Below are 24,567 nucleotides of genomic sequence, written 5' to 3' on the forward strand. Positions count from 1 at the left end.
CTGCATGAACTGTACGGAACCCAACATGGGCACTTAGTGGGTCTGCAACAGCCTGTAGCCCTCCGCTGGCTCTGAGGTTTGCCCAGGCCTGCACAGTGGGCGTTGTGCACACAGTCCCCACCACCCCAAGTTGGAAGGCAGGGGCGCGGGGTGGGGGTGTGCTTCTGCAGACACCTCCAATGCAGGCGGGGTGCCAGGAGGGCCCCAGAAGCCCTGCACTGCAGCCACCTGCGCCTCCACCCGGGCTCAGGGCGCGCTTGCAGGCGCCCAGAGCGCGACCTGGGCTTCCAGCTGCACGAGGCGGCAGCGGGGTGGTGGGCAGCACCCGCGGGGCGGGGGGACGGCGCGGGCGGGCGAGCAAGGAGTTAAGCCGGGCCGAGGCAGCGCCTGTCAGACGCGAGCATGTGCAGTTTGCACCGCATCCGTACTATGGGTGAGTGCGGCGGCCGCCGCCGGGGGCTCGGTGGGGCGCGGACAGCGGTCGCCGCAGCCACCCCCGGCGCACCGTGCGGGACGAGGCTGGGCGCGGGAGGGCAGGCGGCGTCAGTGGGGGGCGGCGGGGGTGGAGTGGGGCGGGGGGGGGGGAAGGCCCGGCCGGCGAGTGCGCGCGGGGGGGGCCCGAGCGCCCGGCGTGGGGGCGGGGAGCGGGCGGCGCGGGCGAGCGCCCCGAGTCCCGGCGCGGGAGGAGGCGGCGGCGGCAGCGGCGGCGGCGCGGGAGCGAGCGCGGGGGAGACGCGGCGCTCCCGGCCGCACCTGCCCGGCCCCCGGCCGCCCGCCGGCCCGGCTCCGCAGCGGTAGGTCCCGCCGTGCGCTGCGCAGGCCTCGCCGCCGCCGCCCGGGGACGCGGGGGCCTGTGCGGGGCTGGCAGCGCGGCGCGCGGCGGGGATGGGGGGGAGGAATCGGGCGGCTCTGGGGGCGCGCTGCCCGCTCCGCTTCCTCTCTGCTTTCGCTTTCGCAGCCCAGCCGTGGAGGAGCTCGTGCGTCCGGGCTCGGATTCCCGGGTGGGCGCCCAGGGGGGCGTGTTGGGGAAGGGGTGCAGCTTGGCAACTTTCCCCGCCCCGAGACAAAGGGGGCTTCGGGGAGAGGTGAGGGGCAGGGGTCCGGAGCGGGTCTGGGGCAGCGGGAGGGTTGGCACCCTGCTTGCTTCCGTCCCCCACCTCCATCCCCAGGCCACCTCTGGCGGGCGGAGAGGGGGCGCCAGGCTGGGTGGAGGCGGCGGGGATGGGGGGGCGGGTGGCGGGGAGCCAGGTCTTGGGCGCGGGGACCAACGAACGACCCTCCTGGAGTTGGAGACTTGGGACTTCCCTCTCGGGGACGGAGCCCTGCCCAGACGGCTCTGCCGGCTTCCCCTCCGAGGGCCTGGGAACAAAAAGCGGGTGTGTGTGTGAGGGGGGGGGGTGTCTGCACCCTTAGGCTATCCTCCGCTCCCGGAGCTGTGCCAGGGGCCGTGCCCGCGTCCCCAGCCCCGTCTCCTGGCTCCCGGATCGCGCTCCTGGAGGGGTGCTGCTGCAAGGCCGGCGGGGACCGTTACAAACCCCGCTCCAGGCAAGGGCAGGGAGCCGGCGCCTCTATCCCAGGCCACTTCCTTCCCCTCTTTCTGTGCCCAGTCAAACTGACCCCCTTCCTTTCCTCCCGGGACCTGGTCTCCGCCTGGCTCCGCGCTTTCCGGGGGTATTTATTTGGTTGCCTCAGGTACAGGACTTGCGGCGGGCAGGTTGTTCTCTGCCGCCTCTCACCCTCCCAGGAGAACAGGAGCTCCGGGAGCGCCAGCCAGGGTAACCTTGGGGGTTCTGCTCACGAATTCTCCTGTGTTCTCAGCACCCTAGTGGTAACGCGGTGGGATTTCTGGCTTCAGACTTGGGTCATGGGGAGCTGTAATCAGGGAGGGGCGGGGGAGGGCGTCCACAGGAGGGACGGTTGATGCCCTGGGAGTGATGGATCTCTCTAGGAGTCCTGGTCCTCGGACCCCCGACGACCTTGCCTTCAGCCCCAAGCTGGCTTACACATAGCCCCCTGGCTTTCCTTCTGTGGCAGGGCTGAGGTGGCTTCCCCACGCACCCTCCACCCCACTGTGAAGGACAGCTCTTTGCGAGTTGGGCACTCCCCCCGCCCCCCCCCCCCCACACTTGATTGCAAAGCAGAGCTACATTGGTTTGCCTGTGGATGGAAAGCCTTGCTGGAGGAGATGAGGGTCCTGCCTGCCCTGGGAATTTACTTGTGATACCAGCGGTTGAGGTGGGTGAGCTTGCGGGACTCTTTGCCCTGGAGGCCTAAGAGGGTGGGCTGAGATGCGCGGGGCCCTCCTCCCAGAGTCTTTCTCGGTGGGGCACAGAGAGGGGTAACTGGCCACCATGAGAGCTGGACTAACTTACGTGTCTGGTTCTTGGAGGGAAATGACAATGGATTTAGTGTTGACTTTGCTTAAGGAACAGAACCGAGGATGATTCCAGTTTGAGTCAGGGGCAGCAGGAGAAAGTAAACGTTCTTAAGCTCTCTGAAGCCAAAGCCCCACGAAGGTGCTAGACCAGAGAGCATCTCCTCTTCAACAGGACCTTTCCCTCTAACTAAACAGGGCTCGTCATGGCTCCGTCCCGCAGCCCCAGGGCTCCTATCCCCAGCTACTTACTCAGAGCTGAGAATGAGGACTGGAGCGAGAGTACAGCGGGTAGGGCGTTTGCCTTGCACACGGCCGACCCGGGTTCGATTCCTCCATCCCTCTCGGAGAGCCTGGCAAGCTATCGAGAATATCCCGCCCGCAAGGCAGAGCCTGGCAAGCTCCCCATGGCGTATTCGATATGCCAAAAATAGTAACAAGTCTCACAATGGAGACGTTACTGGTGCCTGCTTGAATAAATCAATGAACAACAGGAGGACAGTGCTACAGTGCAGTGCAGAGAATGAGGATATGGACGTTTGACCTCCCTGCCCCTAAATGGAGGGAGTGGACTAGGACTATTCCATGGACTGTACCTCCAAGATACTGGAAGATGGGAACAACAGATCACCTTGACTTCCTCTTCAGGCTGAGTAGACATGCCTTTCACGTTTACAACATGTTTGAGCACCAGGTCCTTGAATGGGAAATGTTCATTGAATTAGGGAGCATTAAGTGGTGTTTGCTTCACTTGTAAGGGGTTTACATGTTGCTTTTAAAAGAAAAGGTGTCATTTTGCCAGGAAGGGGGAGATGTCAGCTCTTGGGACAGGGTAAGCTCAGGGGGTGGTGTGAAAAGTAATTTTGAGGACTGAGGAGATGGATGGCTCAATTAGCTAGAGTACGTGCTTTGCATGCAGGGGGCTGGGTTTCATTCCTACCTTTGATGAGTTCTCTGAGCACCAAGCAAGAGGTGCCCCTAGGAATGATTCCTGAGCACTGAGCTGGGAGTAGCTCCCTGAACACCGCTGGATGTGGCACCCGCCGAATCAAACAACAAACAGCTTTCCCCCATAGCCCAGTAACCCCCCTCCATCGACAATAAAACTCCCTAAAAACAACAAAAAAATAGTTCGCATATAAAAGGTGCTTAGCAGCAGTCTGTGTGCAGATGTCTCCGACTTATTCCCTGCATAACTTCTTCTGGTAGACCAGGTCCGGCCAGCAGTTCAGTAACAGTCACCCTCCAAGCTCTGAGCAGGGTCTTCTCTCATGTTGGGGCCTCTGGTGTTAAAGTTGAGACCTGGGCAAGGGCAGTAAAGTGAAACTGCTTCATCTTATCCGCAGCTATATCAGATCTGGCCGTCTTTGAGCGAGGGAACCCAAGCCCTTCTTCCACAGCCTGGCTACTTGCACATTTGTATCCTTTTCATTTCCTTCTCTCTTCTCCCTCTCCCCCAATTTATAGACGAGACTGCTTGGTTCATTTATTACTTATTTACAAGAACATGCCTCTTAAGGTGTGAATAATTTAACCTTGTGGAACTTGGGGCTGCTCTCTGCAGTGTTTGGGGGTCACCCTTGGCATTGCTCAGGGGACAATGTGGTGTCAGGGATCGAATGGCCTTCTTAGAGCCCTGTCCCCAGACTCCATTATATGGAGATTTTTTTTTTTCTTTTTGGGTCAAACCTGCTGATGCACAGGGATTACTTCTGGCTTTGCACTCAGGAATTACTCCTGGTAGTGCGTGGGGGGCCACATGGGGTGCTGGGAATCAAACCTGGGTCGGCCGCATAGAAGGTGAATGCCCTACTCGTTGTACTATGGCTCCAGCCCCAATATATTGATAATTTTGACTTGGCAAGTGGGCTGATTTTGACTCAGCTCACTTTGTAGCTCTACCTGGTTAAGGAGAGAATGTAGGAAAGAATTCTGATGTTCTGAGAAGGAAGAAACTCAGCCTTTCTGGCTAGTTCTGGAAATTGGAGATTTTGTATTTGAAAAGTAAATGCAAGCTGATTTTTCCAGAATGGGCAGGAAGGCTGCACTTGTGATGGTTTCCTCCTAAGGGAAACTGAGTCACATTGCAATGGCACGTTTGGTGTGTGTGTGTGAAGTTTTCCTTTCCTGGAGTAAGACTGAGAGTGTCGATGAAACTGGAGGAAGCCCATAGTCCTTATTTTTTTCACAATGAGATAAAGATGCAATGCAAAGCCCACGTGTTTTGTTTCTGATGTGCATTTGCTTCCAACTTTAACCCGTGGGATGCTTCTGTAGCCAAAGAAAAGGAAGCACTTTTTGTTTGTTTGTTTTATCTTGGTGTCCCACCTGGCTATACTCAGGGCTTACTCCTGGCTCTGCACTCAGGGATCACTCCTGGCAGGGCTTGGAAGGACATATGGGGTGCTAGGATTGAACCCCTATCAGCTGCAGGCAAGGTAAGCTCTCTGCCCATTGTTGTATCTCTCCAGCCCCAAAAAGGAAGTGCTTTTTACACTGTAACTCAGGGAGAAAAGAATAGTGAGACTATTTACTATTACTATATATAGTAATTGTTACATCCTCCAGATCAAAAGGAGGGCTTTTACTCCCTTCCTTCTGCTCACATCCATCCCACTCACCTTTGCCCATTCCCCTAAAAGTATAAATGCAGTGGCTTGGGGGGACAGAGGGATATGTGGCCCCTGCTCCTTCAGAGGCTGCTTCTTGCCACATTCCTATTGGTGCTTTCACCTCTCTGGGTCAGTCACAATCCCAGTGTGGCAGCTTGAGTAACCAAGTTCCTGCCAATGCCTGCTTCTGAGATTCTAGCTCCCTTTTATTCTTTCCTCTGCTGGCTCCCCAACAAGTAGTGTGATATGCTTTCAGGGCACTTGGAGTCTGATGTGGCTGGCATTGTTGAAGGAATGGCATCTTGAAACTAGGGCAGATACTGTACATGGGCAAGCCTTAGGTTCTTCCATTGCTCCTTCTCGCTCTAGCATTTTCTGGAGCAGTCTTTCCCAAAGTGGGCAGTATAGCCCCCCGTGAGATGCTGGAAATGTCTCAAGGGGCTAGGGGGAGACTGTGGTAGTAACTTTGGGTGCAACTGGGAACACTTTCTGTTTGTTCCCTTAAAAGGCAATTTCCAGAGGGGATTGCTTATTCAGTTTTTTAAGGGGGCTATAGACCAAAATTAATTTGGGAAACTTCTAGAACTTGCGTTGTCAAATCTTAACACAGGAGGCTTTCACCAATAGGGGAGTGGGGCTAGTCAGAGAGAGCACTTTTTTTTGCTGTTCCTCACTACTTCAGAAGTCCCTCACGTACAATGTACTGGAGCAGCCCCTCCTGACATCTTCCAAAGTTGGATGTGAATGACGAATGCCTTCTAGCTGGTTCATTCATTCCTTGTTTTCTCTCCGTGTTTAAGAGGTATCCCTGTCAAATGAATTTCTGCTATGGTCTGTTTCTACCAGAAAGGTCATTCACCCTGAGTTTTCATAAAGCCTTGACACCAGCCCTGAGGAGTGAGGAATGACAGCCAAGAAACAGATTGATTCTCTTTGTAAAGAGAAGATTCTTTCCTGGGCTATGAGGGGTGATTTATGCCTCAAGATAAAAAGTGCTTCCTTGGGCTCCATGGTGTTCTTGTTTGTAGTCATTAGAGCAAAAAATATCTGGTGCAAGCAAGAAACCCACCTTGTAGACAATCGCTACTGTTCCTTGTAGCAATGGAGGGGACCTGCTTTTAGATCACCCAAATACCTGGTTACCTTTTGTACTGCTGACCTTGGCAAGTCCCCATTTGGTCCCTACTTCCTAGAAACCCCCTTCTTCTCATTGCCAACAATATTTTTTTTAAATCCAGGGAATAAGCAGCCAGATTATTTTATCTACGTTTTAAAGACAAATACGGCAAGCAATATTGTGTCTGGGCAACGCAAGCAGTAGCTCCAGATTTTTGTTTTGTGATTTTTTTTATTTGCCTGCCTTAAACAAGAAGATGGCCTTCTTAGTTGTAAGTGCCTTAAAGTTTTCATATAATCAGCATGGTTTCTAATATAGGTAAGTGCCTATTAATCATCTTTGGTACTTGGATGTAATCAGATACTCAGATTCCTATGTCATTGGACCATGGAATTTGTGTAGAAGCTAGTGATTGGCAAAGACTTTCCAGAATTAGAAAATCTGGGATCTCTTGTATGACCTTGAGTAGTGCATCTGAGTTTGCCACAATTGGAGCTTCAGCTGGATTCAGTGATCATAGCAGTAATAACAATGGTAGCCATAATTTTTATTGCCAGGTATTTGGCATACGTTCTCCTCTCATAGCAATGAGATACCTACACTATTTGTTAATTAATTAATTAATTAATTAATATTTTTGCCTCCTAACCAGTGCTCAGGAATCTCAGCCAATATAAGAACCTGAGGGTGGGTGCTCTTGGATTCCATGATGCAGGAGATTACCTAGGTCACCCTGGTAGTGTTCAGAACCCCCCCTCCCCAGGGCCATATCTAGCAGTGTTCAGGGGGCTGCATCCATGCTCTTGGGACCATGTGATGTCAGGGACTGAACCAGGGCTCGCTGCATGCAACACAGGTGCCTTAGCCCCTGCATCATCTCTCTGATCAGAGATAGTATTTGCACTGCATTTCATAGCTAGAAAAACTGAGGCTCTGAAAAAAGATAAAGTGATTGCACATGTTATACCAATAGTAAGTGTCCAAGCTTGGATTTTCTCAGAGATCTGTCAGGTTCTCTTATGTTCTATGACCTTGACTCATAGAACAATGATGGATCAAATGATTGGAGAAGGTGAACATGGAGGTAGTACTAGTTAAGATTTAAGCTGGATATTCCACCGCTAGTTAAAAGGAGTTGTAAACCCAGATTTTGAAAAACAACATCCCACTGAATGCTCGGAAAAGAGAGGTCAGTTCCCTGCACTGGGGAGAGTAGACCAGATGGCCCGGGAGCTGCTGTGAGGGAACAGACTTTCTATTTGGCATAGCACTGTGTCTCATCAACCCCATTTAATTTTGATGCCAACACTTTTCTCTGCTTAACAGGCTCCATGGGTAGTGTTTTCCTTTCTACCACCCCACTGTATTAATCATAGCTTTATCGATTAATTGAAATAACATTGCATTATTATGTAAGTTTCAGGTGTGCATCATTGAAAATCAACATACACATTACTATTAGCCCCGTAGTAGTTAATTTTTGGAGATCATTAACTTTAGTCCTTATTTTAGTGTTTCTTGCCTAGCTATGGATACCCTCATCAAGACTCTGGGTCCCAGATTTGCTCTGAAAAGTATAGCAAATCTCAAGTGATCACGTTCTTCTCAGAAAGTTTTTGTGGGCACTGATTACTTCATTCAAAGATGATCAACTGGTCTGTTTACACGATTCTCATCTCTTTCATTTTTGTTTGTTTCAACTCTCTTACATCTTTGAGAAGCTTGTGGAAAACTGTTGAGTGGTGGCCTGGGGGAAGTCTGCCCCCCACCCCTTTGAATGAAATTGATGATACATAAGGGAGCATTGTGCTAGGGGTCAGGAGACTAGGGTCCTTGCTTCAGCTAAGTGACTCTAGGCATGTGACATGACTACTTTGGCCTTTGGTTCCCTTATTCATGAAATAAAATTTTTAGGAGGGATAGTGTCTTTTTCAACAATAATGCCAGATGATTCTGGCAATGCGGTCCTTTCTCAGAAAGTAATTTAACCAATAGGCATTATAGAAAGTCAGAACTGGTAGAGTAGAGGTTGGGTTAAAGGAGAGAGGAATCACGTTAAAAGTTAAGGAACAAAGTCAGAGCTGGACTAAAGTTCCTTTTTGCCAAGGGGAATTAGGTCATATTATTTGCACTTGCTTAAGTAGGATGATTGAGGATGGGGTCTATTCACCCTAATACTTGCCATTGCCTAATCATTAGCGAACACCCATTATATTATGTGTGAACTTAACCTTTATACCCCACTCATCTTCCAAGTGTCCCCAAGTGAAGGCAGCAAGGACTTCACTTGCATGTTTCACTTGGATTTGGCAGGATCCAGGGTCTGGTACAGGATTTTCCTTGGACTTTCCCTAGACTTTTCCCCCTGGACTTCAGGACAGAGGTCTTTGCTGTTTTTCAGGTGACTCAGTGCAAGTGGCATCATGATTTTCATGGGCCCTCTCTCTGTCTACCTGAAAGAACAAGACCATACCACAAGCCCCACCTCAGAGTCAGGAAATCACAGCTTTCCATTCATGGGATTGAGCCATCTGGATTTCCCTGGGAACAAAGCCGTGAGTCCAAGGACCCTTTGATTCTGCTCTCCATCTGTTTTCATTTCATCATAGTGAAAAGGTTAAAGAATAAATGAGTGAGTTCCCACTGAACTCACCAAACCAATCTCTTCTGGCCCTTGCCTGCCTTATTTCTTTCGCTTAGCTCCTTATTGCCCGATACCAATTATTTCTAATAGTGGTTGTCATACCCCTGGGAATATGAAATATGATTTTAGCTGGTACAGAGATAAACATTTTACTATAATAGCTATGTTTCTAATGAGTGTAAAGAAACATGACTAATTGGGATGTACTCATAAAGTAACCTACTTTTGTTTCCTTCCTACTGACCTTTATATTTCTTTAGTGGGATTAGTCCATTCCCTGCCCTTGGATGAAATCTCTTGCCCATAATGTTTTGGACCATTCTTAGATAATAGAAGATCTTCTTGTCACTTTAAATCACAAACATAGTCTCCATGTAGATCTTAATGTATCTAGCCCTTTGTCACTGGGCTGGCCAGGGTAAGAAAAGTCTCCCCTAGCCAGCATCACTTCCTGGATATGGCAGGTATCACATCCTGATTCGCTCTCTTGTGTCCATATTCAGAGACTTGGTTCCCCTCTTACATCCTCTCACTCCACAGCCCCATCCAATTGCTGGAATCATTTTCAGATATTTTTTGTTTTGCTCTTTTGAGGGGGCCACAACTAGTGATGCTAAGGGCTTACTCAGGAATCATTTCTGATGGGACTTGAGAGACCATATAGGAGGGGATTGAACCTGGGTTGGCTGCATGCAAGGCAAACACCTTACCCACTGTACTATTTCTCTGACCCCTCAGATATGTTGAAAAGAGTAAGTTATCCTTTCGATCATTGTTATAGTCTGTTTTGGCTCCAGTCCTTCTGTCTATCCAACTGGTCATCTTGGACAAGACCTACTCTGACCTTGGACCAGCCCCTTTTGCTTATGGCCTTCATCAGCTCAAGGGAACAGTCACAACAACGCCTGTGAACCTGGGAATGCAGGCTTACCCCAACTCTTCTGTCTTCCTTGGTTCCAGTTGGCATGTTTCTATATATACTATACTCAGGGCTTACTTTTGACTCTGTGCTCAAAAATTACTCCTAGTGAGACTCGTGTGACCACCGGTGGTGCCCGAGATCAAACCCGGCTTGGCTGCATGTCCTACCCACTGTACTGTCGCATGTCTTGGGTGTCTTGGAGAGGTCCTGATCCGCTATGATCTGCCAGTTGCAGGGCCAGACTTCAGGTCTGCTGAGTGGATCTGCTGACATACCTCTGACCAGCATGGAAGCATCACACCTGTTATGTCAAGTGCCTTTGTGAAGACTTCTCCTGACTGAACCTTTGCACTTTGGGTATCACCAAGCTCAAACTGACACAAGAAGTTCATGGCTTTATAAATATCTTTGTTGAGGTTGTAGTGCATATATATTTAACTACAATTTTAGATTTTTTTTTTCTTTTGCACTTTTGGGGATTGAGCCCAGGGGCTTACAGGTGCAAGGCAAGTCTCTGACCCTGAGCCACATTCTTAGCCTCCTAATTAAAAAAGATTAACGATGACTAACATTTATTGAGTCCTTACATTGCCAGTTCCTATTTACAGTACTGCAAATGTGCTTTCATTTACACCTCATGAGGAAAGCACTTGTATTATCTATATCACAAATGAGTCAGTGGAGGCACCAGAGCTCAGATTCAAAGTGTGTCTGTGCTTTCAGATCCCACAGAATATCTTGTCACAGGGGGGGCTGGGCAGCCGTGACAAGTCATATACTAGAAATGTGATCCCAGTTTCCTCACTCTGGCCTGCATGCTCTCTGCACATGGCTCTTGAATGCCTTTTACCAGATCTCAATCCACAGTGCAGCTCCCCTGCCAGGCACACGCCCTCCCCAGACCTCATATTGTTTCCCTGACTGGATTCCCCTGCCTTCCCCTGGCTTTGCTTTCTTTCAAAACTGCAGTCCTTTCAGAAAGTCACAGCCCATGTTTGCTACAAAGGTATATTTTATAGTTGCTCAATACCACATTGGGATCTTTCTTTTTTGTTGTTGTAGTTTGGTTCTGGGATCCCACCCAACTATACCCAGGGCTTACTTTTGGCTCTGTGCTCAGGAATCACTCCTAGTGAGGCTCGAGGGACCATAGGTGGTGCCCAGGATCAAACCCGGCCTGGCCGCATATCCTACCCATTGTACTATTTCTCCAGCCCTTAGCTGGGATCTTTTAACTCCTCTTCTAATTTCACCGCTCCACCGGCAGTTGTGTGCTTTTATGCAGAGTGGTGAAAGGTAGTTAAAAAAATCCAGATTCTTATCTCTGTACCACAGGCCTAACTGTTGCTAACTTTACCAAAGCAAGGTCTTTAACCTCTCTGAACCTTAGCTTCATTTTTTTGGGTTTTGTGGTTGATTTTTGGGCCACACTCAGCAGTGCTCAAGGCTTACTCCTAGCTCTGTGCTCAGGGATTTTTTTTTTCCCTGACAAGACTCAGTGGTTCCATATGGCATGTCAGAGATCAAACACAGGTGGGCACACATATAAGACAAGTGCCCTACCCACTGTACTATCTCTCTGGCCCCTCAGCTTCACTATTTTTAAATGGTGCATTTTGATGAATGATCTTCCATTTCAATATTCATTCAGGCATGCTTTTATATTTGTCCACACGTCCACACTGAATTCGAAGTTCTTGGGGGCTGTGTTTTGTCTCTGTTGGTAACTCCTAGTATTCTGCACAAGAATTCACACACAGAAGGGCTTAGTAAGACAGTTGATTGGCTGGTGGCAAAGTCCGCTCTGGGCTTGAGCAATGATGAGGCATTGCCTTCTTCTGAGGGGCTTCTTCAAAGCCTCATGAGGATTTTGCCAGTCTCTCTTTTCTACAGTGTATAACAAAAGTTTTGGGCCCACTACACTGCATTCTTTCTTTATGAGACCTAAAGGCCTGGCCTCCACACCTTTATCTGCAGTTTTGAAATCTGAAACCTCCACAAACTGAGTCTTTCTTGAACTCGGATGATAGCAAAACCAGCCCTGGATTCCCAGGAGGCCATTGATGGGTTTTCTCTGCAAGGTATCCCTCGTCCTTAAAGCTGTGGGAACCTGGGCGTGTGCCCAGCCCCTGCAATGGGGATTTTGCAATCTGCTGGATGTACCCTACATAATAGCTTCTTTTGGTTTTGTTTTGTTATGGGGCCACACCTGGCTGTCCTTAGAGCATTCAGGATCACTCCTGGCAGGACCTGGGGGACCATATATGGTTCTGGAGGTCAAACCCAGTCTGCTGGGTGCAAGACAAGTGCCCTACTCCTTGTACTATCTCTCTGGTTCCACATTCTAGCCTCTTAAACTGTGAGTTATAACTCCCTGTGCGGTTACATTACTTTTGGGGCAGAGTTGGGGGCCACACTCATCAGTGTTTAGAATATAATCCCTGGCTCTGTACTCAGAAATGTTCCCTGGCGATGCTCCAGGACCATATGTAGTGCTGGGGACTTGAACTGGGGTTGGCAGGATGCAAAGCAAACACCTTATATGCTGTACTATCTCTCTGGTTCATACATGATCTATTATTGGTGTTTGATTTGTTTACCTGTTTTATATGCCTGGACTGGAGCAATAGCACAGTGGGGAGGGCGTTTGCCTTGCATGCAGCCGACCCGGATTCGATTCTTCCATCCCTCTTGGAGAGCTCGGCAAGCTACCAAGAGTATCCTGCCCACATGGCAGAGCCTGGCAAGCTCCCTGTGGCGTATTCGATAAGCCAAAAACAGTAACAACAAGTCTCACAATGGAGACGTTACTGGTGCCCGCTCAAGCAAATCGATGAACAATGGGATGACAGTGCGACAGTGTGACAGTGCTTTATATGCTTATACATCAAGGTCATGTAAAAGTTTCTTTGGTGAAAAGGAGTCATAAATGGGAAAAGTTTAAGAAACCCTGTTCTATATTACCTTTAAAAAAAACTAACAAACCTTAAAAAAAAATCTGTGTTCTTGGGGTTTGGGGTAAGGGTTAATGGTACTGTATGGTGTTTCCTTTGAGAGGGGTATAGGCACTGGTATGTGTGATGGTGGAGGGGTGTCTGTCAAGACTTTAGTAACTCTTTTCCTTGCTGGGCACTCTAGACAGTGGGGTGGTCAGGATCATATTTAGCACATGCAGTGACACTGGGGGTTCAGCTCAAGACTTCTTGCTTGCCCTCGGTGCTTTGTAAGCCTCTGAGCTTATTTCCAGGGCCCTTCATAGCCAGAATTCCAGGCAGAGCTGTCACGATCTGGGGGCACACGTGTGGGGCAACACCTGGGGTGTAAACTTGCAGTCTCACACTAGTGGGTAAACACTGTAAGCCACAGAGTCCTCTTCTGGGACAGTCTTTGTTATGTGGAATACCCCCACTCTAGGGAACCCCTGCAAGATCTTACCTCTTGGGCCCACCATGATGTCTGCCCCCACCTCACCCAACTTCCAGGGCAGCCATAACCTGCCACTTAATTTGCCAGATTGCTTTAAAAACTAAACAAAACAAACAGAAAAACAAAAACACTGCATTGCTGTGTGTTCATTGTTTATGTGAATTACTTATTTTTTGACCACCCCTATCCCTTTAAATTTTGTACCTGAGGCAAATGCCTCTTGACTCACTCACCCCTTCCTGCATCATTCCTAACCCCTGAAACGGTTCCTTTTCCCACTGTCTGTGTGGAGTGAGGAGGGTGGAGGCGTGGTTGTTCTCTGTGGGGGATGCCTGCTTCTGTTTGCTTTGTAGTTGATCAGTTGTAGGGCCTGGTAGGCCAGTGTTAGCCACCTCTGCAGGGAGACGTGGAGACTGGTTCCTGGTGGCATTTCTACATCCGGATGTTTCTCTGAGGCACAGGTGAGCCTGGTTCCTCTGCTTCCTTTATTTTGTTTTGTTTTGTTTTGTTTAGGGTCACACTCTGTGGTGCTCAGTGGTTACTCCTGGCTCTCTGGCTCTGCACTCAGCAATTACTCCTGATAGTGCTGGGGGACCATTTGGGATCAAACCCATGTTGGCTGCATGCAAGACAAGTGCCTTAACCACCGTTCTCTCTCTCCAGCCCCTCCTCTACTTCCTTTGGGGAAGTGAAGCAGCTACTTAGTGTGGGGACATTAATCCCCACAGCTTCTTTAACCTGCCATTAAAAAGAAAAGTCCAAATGCACCCCGAATGTGGGGCTGGAAGGGAAGAAGGGAAGGAGGGAAGGAGGGAGTGAGAGGGAGAGAGAGAGAGAGAGGGAGAGGGAGAGAGAGAGAGAGAGAGAGAGAGAGAGAGAGAGAGAGAGAGAGAGAGAGAAAAGAAAGAAAAAGAAAGAAAAGTGCCAAAGTGTCTGCCACAGAGGTATGCTGGGAGGCCCTGAGAAATGATGGGTGTTGGAACACTGTGTGACTGATACTTAATCATGAACAGCTTTGTAGGGGTCTATCTCACGGTGATTCAATAAAAAAAAATCTTTTTTTTTTAAATAAAAAAAAATCTTAAAAAACAAAGCAAAACAAAAAAACACGGGGTCGGAGAAATTGTACAGTGGGTAGGGTACTTGTCTTGCGTGTGGCCAACCTGGGTTCGATCCCCGGCATCCCACATGGATAAGCTCTGAGCACTACTGAGTTTGACCTCCTGTCCCCACAAAACAAAACCAATACCACCAAAGAAATGCTCCCAGAAAAACAACAGAAACATGTACGCTGATGGAATCAGAAGTGTTCTACTGTGTTTTCTTCATATTTGGCGGAGGAGATGGGGAGGGAGGCGTGGGGTCATGAGGCTTCCAAGCCCTATTTCTGGATCTCCCTTTAGCACTCAAAATCCGCTGGCCCTGTCCTGCCTTTTTCCAGGCCCCAGGTGTCCTCAGGCTGGAGAGGACACAGAAGTCATTTAGTTGTTCCCTTTTGAGTGAAGGGCGCTTCTTTTTCTTTCGTTCTGCGTAGCTTTTAACCCCTTGTCCCTGCTTGGCAACGATGTCCATACCTCACCTCGGGGAAGTTGAGACTGCCTTCCACCCACATGAAAGCAACAGCCCTGCTTAGAAGCTGAGCCCAAACTACTTTTGTTGTTTCATTGGCCGGGGGCGGGGCTGGAGCGGGTGGTGGTGCTCAGGGCTTACTCCTGACTCTGGACTCAGAGATCACTCCTGGTGGACTCAGAGACCATATGGCATGCCAGGGATGGAATCCTGGTCGGCCACGTGCAAGCACTCTACCTGCTGTACTATCTCTCTGATCCCCTGAAGTACTTTGGACTGCATTTCCCCACCCCTAACTACGGGGCGGCCCCCTGAGATCATTGTTCTGTCCCTATTCTTATCCATGATTCCGCCTTCTGGTAGAGCATTTTCCATAAATATCCTTAAGCATCCTTTTACATATTGTTTACTCATCTTTTTATCCATTAAGGAGGACGTTCCCCAGACCAAGCCTGGCACCTATTTGACTTCTTTTAAACACATCTTGGCCTCCAGACAGTGCACCATTTATCATTTCCCTGGCCCCTACAGATGACTTGTGGTCTTTTACCTATTGTCATTATGCTGGAAAGTGCTGAGATATAGTATACTTGAAATTAATCATAGGAAGGAAATTTCCCAAAGGTATCCAATGGAATAGAGTTCTTAAACTCCATAGACTGACCGCATTGTCTGTATACTTATCGTTGGGGGAGTTTCAGGTTCCTTTCTGTGGAAGACCATTCAATTTATTGCGTGGGACTGATATTTGAAGCCCCTCATGCCAAATCCTGTTTGTTCCATCCTTCCCTCGGCCTTGCACTTTTCCCTGGCTTCTAAGGGCACATCATCTGGAATGATGCTCCCTTTTATTTATAACACAATATTTTCAAATATTTCTGATGCCTTCTAATTGCTATGAATAAACTCCATAGAATATATATGACCTATCCATATCTGTAGGTTTTGGGGCTTTTGTTTTGTTGTTGTTTGGGCTTCCTAAGTGTTGCTCAGAAGGGCCCAGAATAAACTCCAGGTGATGAAGTTCTGCCAACAGGCCAAGGTTCAATGCTAGGGCCTGAGAATTCCATGCATCTCAGGGCCAAGCTGCTCAGGAGGCCGAGTGGTACTGGATTGAACTCAGCATGCACCCTGACTGCTGTACCATCTCCTTGTCCTCCTATCCATCACCGTATCACTGTCACTGTCATCCATAAGTTGTAAAAATTGATTTGACTCTGAAACTGTTACTATAAGGAGAAGAGAGATAAACGGAAAGTAAGTTAGGATACAGTATGCTATATTCTAATACATAATTGCTTGGACCTGACTCTAAGAAAGACAGAAGGAAGGAGTCAGATGCTTGAACTTCACATGGATTCCCTGAGAATGTAAGAGCCACAAATACCTGTGCAGGTGTGCTGTGTGGGTGACTTAAATATCAGGACAGGTGCTGCTGAGGTGGATGTGATTTTCCCAAATGGCAAGCCACTCTTGGTATGATCCAAAGAACACCCAGTACAGTAGAATGATCTGCACACTCACAGCATTTCTGGACAACGCAGGATATGAGAAAACCCTATAGAAATCCTCCGCGGATATTTCAGAAAAAGAGTGGGACTTCAGACACAGGTGAATATCAATGGGCTTTTCACTGGGAGAGTTCTTTGTGGGCCCTGTGTGAACTGCAGGGCAGCCGACACCCCAGGGTTGCTCCTCTGAGTACCACCAAGATTCCAGCAGAGGGTCTCCCCGACCCACCCCAGGGGTGGCCCCAGCAGGAGCACCAGGATCTATGTCCCACGGTCCTCTGTATCTGTAGTACCTTCTGACCCCCAGACACCTGTGTCTCCTCTCTGGGGATTTTAATGCTGGTGTTTGGGGTTGTGACTCAGCGGAGTCTCCTCAAGATCTCAGGATGCCGGGGCCATCCCTATGCACCGCACAGCATCCCATCCCAAGTTCTTGCTTGCTGTCTTCTTTTCTTAGCATCTGAAGGCTAAGCGCCTCCCTGTCTCCCCACTGACCACTTGGGTCTAGTCATCTTGGAAGTAAAGAAAGGAGGGAGGGAAGAAAGAATAGAAAAGGAGAAAGGAGAGAGGACACCCCTATCTCTACTTCTCCAGCTTCTTCTCTTTCTCACAAGCAACCCCCTGGGCCCCCTCCCCAGCCCCCACTGTCTCCATCATTTCCCTTTGCAGTCACTCCTTAACTGCTCCCCTCTGACCTCCCTGCTGCTAAACTTCCTGTTGCTCTGTCCAACTTGCCTCTGCATTAGACCATGGCCCCAACACTCCTGCCCCCACTTCCGTGGAGGAGCCCTTTCCTGGGGGTCCTCCCACCTCCCTGCTCCTTCCTCAGTCCCTTCACGGTGCCTGCCTTCTGCCCACTGCCCCACCCATGTCACCTCTGGGACCCTCTTGTTGCCTGTCTGCTCCCGCTCTGTGGGGCTCCCAGGCCTGTCTCCTGTGAGCACCCTGCATGGAGAGCACCTGGAACAGCTGCTGGTGGGTGGGCCCTCAGGAAGGTCTCCTGCTATGTCCCCTTCCCTTTGGAGATGACACTGGCATTGCCCAAATTAGAACTCTGAGCATCATCTGTGACACTTCCCTCGTCCTCCCTGCTTTTGAGTAGATTCTTCCCGAGATCCTGTCTGTCCTGCTTTCTTGTCTGCCTTTTTTTTTTCTCTCTTTGGGTAACACCCGGCAATGCACAAAGGTTACTCCTGGCTCTGCACTCAGGAATCACTCCTGGCGGTGCTCAGGGGACCATGTGGGACGGTGGGAATCGAACCCGGGTTGGCCGAGTGTAAGGCAAACGTCCTACCTACCCGCTGTGCTATGGCTCCAACCCCTTTCCTGCTTTCTGGAGGCAAGCTCTCTCCTGTCTTCACAGTGAGACTTGCTTCCTTGACCCTTATTGGCATTTAGGACTGCAACCTTTACTTCTTTGGGCTGGTTTAGATTTTCAGAGACTTCCCCATAGTGCCTCCCTGTCTCCCCACTGACCACTTTAGGATTCCATAACTAATACCAACTAAAGAACCATCATTCAAGATTATAATCTAAAATCATGTTTTTGGGGAACAATGAGATTTGTCTTCTGAAATCACAATAGCTTAGTTTTTAAAAGAAATTCTCTTATTTGAAATAGTTTTCTTTCATGCCCATAGCAGTGGATACCCTAAGTATGTATGGTGTTTTCCAGGGTTTGGGGGGCGGGGGTGGGGAAGGTGGGTTTTGGTTTTGATTTTTAAGCTACTTCTAGTGGTGCTCAGACTGAGTCCTTGCGCTCAGGGGACCACGCAGTGCTGAGGGTAGAACCTGGCTCTCCTGCACCCAAAGCATCTGCTCAGCCCAATGAACCATCTCTTCGATTCTGCCTTTTCTGGTTCTTTGGGGGGTGTTTTTGTAAAAGCTGCCTATTGTATCAGGGCTTACAACACTAATAATTATACTTTCCTTGCATCCATCATTCCAGCACCACATTCATCACAAGAGTGACTGCTTCCCTCCACCAGTGTCCCCAAGACCCATTTCTTTTTAACCCCTCCCCATGTAAACTCGGTTCTATCGACTAAATCTCCAGTTCTACCCAGTTTTATTGATATATATATATATATACATATATATGTACGCTCATCATGCATGAGCTTAAGCTGTAGAGCAAGATGGTGTGATTACTCATATGGTACAATGATGGCTACAGTAGATTTAGCTAACCTTCACCCTCATGTAGGAGCAATGAAAAGAAAGAAGTGGAGAAAAATCATTTCTCTCTCTTTTTTTTTACTTTTTTTGGTTCACACCCGGCGATGCAAAGGGGTCACTCATGGATCATGCACTCAGGAATTACTCCTGGTGGTGCTCGGGGGACCATATGGGATGCTTGGAATCAAACCCGGGTCGGCCGCATGCAAGGCAAATGCCCTCCCCGCTGTGCTATCGCTCCAGCCCCTCCTTTTTCTCTTTGAGGTGATTATTCTTCGGGTTCGCTCTCTTAACTTTCCCCGTAGAGTCGAGCCGTGTTGGCTGTAGTTACCAAGGAGCACTATTTCTAGTACTGAATTCTCTTATTGCTGCCTCTCTGTGCCTCCAACACCTTCCTCCCACTCCCCACCCCCACCCCCACCTCTGCCAACCACAAAGGGATGTCTTTTTCCTGTTGAGTTAGCTTTTGTTTCAGATTTCACATGAAAGTGAGATTGTACAGAATTTGTCTTTCCCTGACATTTCACGCAGCTTGATGCGACGGGTTCAATCCATTGTCATCCTAAATGGTAGAATTCCTCATTTTTAATGACTGAATACTATTCCATTGTGTATCTCTACTGCCATTTCTTGATCTGTTCATCTGTTGATGGACATGCAGATCGTTTACATGTTTTGACCTTTGCAAATAATGCTGCCATGAATATGGGAGCACACGTATCTTTTCAAATTAGTATTTTCCTCTTATTTGGCTATCTTCCCAGAAAGGAATTGCTGCATCATGATAGTTTTATTTTGAATGTTTTCAGACTTCCCTGTACTGTTTCCCATAGTGACTGTATGTCTGGTTATCCAGAACCAGTTAGGATGTCAACTTCCTGTGCCTCAGCTTGAATCTTTGCCTCTGTGGTCCTTATAGGCACTAAGTAGTGGCTCACATGTTAGTGAACATGTAAATGAACTCATGAATAAAGGGTGGAATGTGAAAGGATTCCTTTAAGGTAAAAGAACTGTAAGACTGTAAGTTGTTATTTCTGTTTATTTTCTGGTGTTTAATGTTATAAGTAGCATTTCTAAGATGTTATAGTCCTAAGGTTTTCAGTTTGTTGTTTTATTAGGTAGTGCTGGGATTTGAACCCAGAGCCTCACACATACAAGACAAGCGCTGTACTGCGGAGCCCCGTCCCTTGGGCCAACCTCAGTGTTTTAGAAACAAACATGCTGCTGTTGTGCTTCTACGTTCATACCACAATCTACTCAGCATCTGAGTACTCTGCACATTAAAGATGCATATAAGGGTTTCCAGATTAACACCAGAATGAATTTGTACACTGCGATGGTTTGTGCAATTCCCTTTAGCCCTTTAGTGGGACTGCTTCAAGAAGCATCTGTCTGACTGCGCCCTTTAAAGTGACCACACCTGGGGCCAGAGGGATAGGACAGTGGGTAAGGCGCTTGCCTTGCATGGGACCTACCTGGGTTTGATCCCTAGTGCCCAGTGTGGTCCCTCAAGCCCCGCCAGAAGTGCTCCCTTAGTGCAGAACCAGGAGTAGGTCCTGAGTACCACCGAGTGTGACCCAAAGATGGGGGTGGGGTGGGGGGATGTCATAAATTGTGATATCCAGTTAGTCCAGGTAGGAATGCTATGCTGGGGGGGCGTGGGGAAGCCGGTTCCTTTGGAGTTAGTTGGTGGTGGGTGAGAAAAGGAGCACCCACCTTCGGAAGCCTGTGCAGGATCGTAGAAGGAGGGAACATGACCTAGAGGCCTGTCATCAGGATAGCAGGGAGAGTCTTTGTTTGGAAATGATATGTTACATAACCCCTGGGTGACTGATATTAGGGACTTGAGGACAAAATAGGTGTAAAACAACTCCAGAAAATATTAACTAAATACAATAGAACTTCAAAGTCTAATTAGTCCTGTTTTTTTTATATTAATATGAGGGCTTCCTAAAAGACTAACGATCTTGGGGAGAAGGAGAGTAAATTGAGGAAAGAAAGAAAAGGGGGGGAGCCAAATCAGAGAGAAAGGTGTTCCCAAGGAACATTCTGGAAGATATGGAATTTGTGTGCCCAACTAGGACATCAGATAACCAGTGTTGTTTTCTTGAGTTCACCCTCATGCCTGCCTCACCCTCATGTCTTTCCCTGTTTTTCTTTCTTTCTTTCTTTCTTTTTAACAAGTTTTCATTTGGAAGTAATCACAAACTTAGAGAAAAGTTGCTAGAAGAAGTGTGGAAGAACCCTGTTTCCTTAATCCAGAGTCACTTTTTTTTTTTTTAACACTTTGCCTTATTTGCTGTGTATTTTTGTTCTCTCTCAATAAAGTAAATTGCCCAATCACAGCTTATATCTCTATTTCAGTGTGGATTTCCTAAGAACACGGGTAATGTTTAGATAACCTTCAGCAAATTGAACATTGCTAAGATACTCTATTTAATCTGCTGGTTGTGTTCCAGTTTTGTCACTTGACCCAATAATGTCCTTCCTAGCATCCTTCCCTCTTCAGTGAGCCACCGTCTCGGTCCTCACGCCGCACTTACTTCTCATGACTCCAGTCTCCTCTTCCTGGCATTGTTCCTCGACCCTTCTTGGTCTTTCATGTCTTTGATAATTTTAAAGACTATAGCCCCCCTTTAAAGAAAAACAGAACATTCTTTCCTTTGGAGTTGTCTCCTGTGGCCTCATGTCCAGACTGGGCTGTCTACTCCCAGCAGGACCCAGCACTGCATCCTTTTCCGTGTGTTACATCCGGAGCCAGTCCTCTTCTCTGTGCTGCTCAGGCTGCTCACTCAGACAAGGGGTCTATTTTACTCAGCCCGCATTTACTAATTCCCCTTAAGCAATCTGTGAGGAGACCCTTGAGACCCCTTAAATGTCCTTGTCTAGTGTCAATATTTTCTTCTTAGTGTTACCAGTCATATCTTATGGGTTTACAAGTATTTCTGAATCCCCAGAAAGAGGTAGGAGTTCACCGGGAGGCCCATTTGGGGAAACTTAGCATGTGTGGGAGGGTCCAGTCCTTCTGAGTAACGCATTTCCACACTAGCGTTCCTCTTCCCACTCCCACCAGGAACAGAAGCTTCTTTGTCATTTCCTCAACTGACACACTGAACATGCTTCTGCTTTACTTGGGCCCAGTGAGGGAGAAAAGCAAGGTAAGTGTCCACTCTGTGTCTTTAAGGAGCCTACCAGACACCAGGGAGACAAGGGTTTGGACTCCCTGAAAGGTAAATGGACGCCAACATTGACAATTATGAGTCCATTGGAGAGCCAGCCAGAGCTGTCCTCAGAGAATCAGGTGTCCCAAGGAGTTTGTAGGGCAGGAGGGAAGGACGGGGTGGGTTAAGTAGAATGTAGGGACTTCCATTCATGAGGGTAATCTTTAAGTGGGCATTGAAGAACAGACAATGTTAATAGACACACGTCGACAGAAAGGAGAGATATGATCATTTCAGGTGAGGAGCTGTGCGTGTGGAAACAGTGTAGACCAAATAGATAGTGAGGTGGTGAGGACAGAGTGGATGGTGTAGATGGTGTGGATGATGTGGATGGTATAGAGTGTGGGGATGTGTAAACTGTGTGGATAGGGTAGGTGGTGTAGAGTGTACAGACAAAGTGGACATGTAGGTTGTGTGATAGTATGGACATTGTTTGTTTTTTTGGGGGGTCACACCCAGTGATGCACAGGGGTTACTCCTGGCTCATGCATTCAGGAATTACTTCTGGCAGTGCTCGGGGGACCATATGGGATGCTGGGAATCAAACCCGGGTTAACCACGTGCAAGGCAAATGCCCTACGCATTGTGCTATTGCTCCAGCCCCCAGTATGGACATTCTTGGTGGTTTGGACGAAGTGGACATGTGAATTGTGTGAGTGGTTTGGGTGTTATGGACAGTGAAGGCTGTGAACGAAGTGGATATATAGACTGTGTGGATGATTTTGTACATGGTATGGATGCTATAGCTGATGCAGTGTAGATAGGTGTGGATGGTGTAGACAGTATGGACAGTGTGGTCAGTGTGGACTGTGTGGAGAGTATGGATGGTGTAGGTAGTGTTGGACTGTGTAACTGGGGACAGTCAATTGTGGACCAATCTGGAAGGGGCCAAGTTCTGGTGCAGGGAGCTGGCAGGGTCTACCCTCTTTTGTATTGCAAAGTAACTGCAAAACAAAAGAGCAAGTAAGAGATCTGAGCTTAAATAAAAAGAACAACAGAATTTAAAAAAACAAAACAAAATGACGTGTAAGCCTAGCTCCTGGCAGACATTTTAAAAATGACTTCCATATTTCTTTTGAAATATTTAGAAGAAGGCAAACATCTGAAGAGCATTTTTAATACATCAACCTCTTATCTGAGCTAGTTAGCCAGTTTTGTTTTTGTTTTTGGACCATCTCAGCTGTGCTCAGGACTTACGCCTGGCTCTGTGATCAGTCCTGGTAGGAGATGGCGCACCATTTGGGGTGCTAGGGATCAAACCCAGTCAGCTCCCCCATTTAAAAAAGAATTGCGAATTTGGCTGATTTTGAGAAGTGAGGCCCAGAAGTGCTCAGGCACTGCTCCTGGCTTAGTGCTCAGGGTTCCTGATGGAACTCGGGGATCACATGGTACTAGGGGTTGAACCTGGGTCTTCTGTACACAGAATATACATTCCAGCTCATTAGGCTATCTCCGTGTTCCCAGAGATACAGGCAAAGCCTGCATGCTGTGATTCCTTCCTTTCTAAGATTGCCAGTGTTTTTTGTCTAACAACCTTGTTTGGTCTCATGGACTCAAGAGCTATTCTTACCACTCGGATATTAATCATTTTTTTAAGAAACATTTTATTTTGTGGACTTTATTAATTTTACTCTTTAGCTAGAGTTTCTTTCTTTTGGGGGGTTGGGGGCACACACACCCAGTGGTGTTCAGGGCTCACCCTTGGCTCTGTGCTCAGGGATTTCTCCTGGTGGTGCTTAGGGGACTATACACAGTGGTCAGCAGCACGGCAACTGCCCTATCTGCCGTGCTATGTCTCCAGCCCTACAGCTTCTTTTCTTAAAGTTGATGCTATTTTCATGGTTTTAGTTTGTGTTAAGGTGTGGGGAGTCTTGGTTAAGTGTTCCTCTGTCGTTTGGAGGGTTTCTGGCCGCAGAAAATGATTCTGTTCTCCAGAGCCAACTACCACTGGTCATAGATAGGCGGATGGGATGTGTCTTAGGCTTGAGCAGGGTTGGATGTTCTTTTGCCTCTCTGCAGTGTCCTAGGTGCAAGCCGGGGTGCAGAGGTCGGCTGGACCACTTGCATGACTGTCTCAGATCCAGTTATCAGGTACTTGGGACCTCTCCTGCCACCGTCCATCTGCTGGCCAGCTTCTCTGAGCATGACTCCATGGCCACACTGCTAACGTTCATATCCTAGCCCCAGCACATCCTAGCGCTGTGACCTTGGGAAAGCTATGTAACCTCAGGGTCTTATTTATAAAGTGAGGATAATAATAGCCTCTATCCCCAAGGATTTTTGTGAGGGCTAAATGAGATCATCTAAACCAAAGCCCTTAGGATAGTTTCTGGCACACAGTCGTGCTGCTGTGAGTGTCAGCTATTACAATTACTAGAACTCTCAGTATTGATTCACGGCTGTTATTTTGGAAGTTATGTTACCTACATCAGTTTATTTACACCCGCCTTCCACCTTCAGGGACCCCCCTATAATTTCTTCTTGTTCAGGGGCCCAGTATGGGGTTTATTCTTGCTAGAAAAAATTTTTTTTGTCCTTTTCTCAGGCTTTGGAGAAGGTAACCATATGCTCTAACCTGCCATCTTGATACACCCGTGCATTTCCTCCAGGTTCTTCTTCTGAGTCTGTATGTGTCTGTATGTGTCTGTGATTGTTGTCTGTGTCTGTCATATAGACACCAGAGTGTCCACTGCCAGGCACCTGGGCTCATGGGGGAGTAGGGCCCAAGGTGGGACCTGGTCTGGGCCAGGTGCGCTGACTGTCCTGTCCCCTCCCTGTCCGGTGCCCTATTGGGTGTAATAGGTGCTCTGTTTCTTTTGTCAAAAGGAATGTTAATTATTTTCAGTAGTCTAATTACGTGGCTAATGAGAGACTGACTGAGATAACATTCCCTTTAATTACTCTTGCCTAAGTACTGTTTGGAGCCGTATTTTGAACATGTTGCAAGGTTCATTTTTTTTTTCATGGAAGATGTTGCTGTCAGAGAGGCTGAG

General features: G+C 48.2%; 1 protein-coding gene across 6 annotated transcripts in view; it reads left to right on the top strand.

Annotated features, from left to right (window-relative positions):
- The first annotated feature begins 288 nt into the window (after positions 1-288).
- Positions 289-24,567, top strand: part of TMEM229B (transmembrane protein 229B) — a 48,010-nt gene continuing 23,731 nt past the window's right edge. For 3 of the 6 annotated variants that reach the window (XM_055131162.1, XM_055131167.1, XM_055131168.1), the window contains exon 1: positions 659-794. The gene's annotated coding sequence lies outside the window, so the exon portion shown is untranslated. Of the gene's footprint in view, positions 434-658; positions 795-1,246; positions 2,236-13,457; positions 13,557-24,567 lie in introns of those variants that run through there. The other 3 variants (XM_055131163.1, XM_055131164.1, XM_055131165.1) reach the window with 3 other exon arrangements.

The sequence above is a fragment of the Sorex araneus genome, chromosome 3 (assembly GCF_027595985.1).
Source record: "Sorex araneus isolate mSorAra2 chromosome 3, mSorAra2.pri, whole genome shotgun sequence".
Classification (NCBI taxonomy): Eukaryota; Metazoa; Chordata; class Mammalia; order Eulipotyphla; family Soricidae; genus Sorex; species Sorex araneus.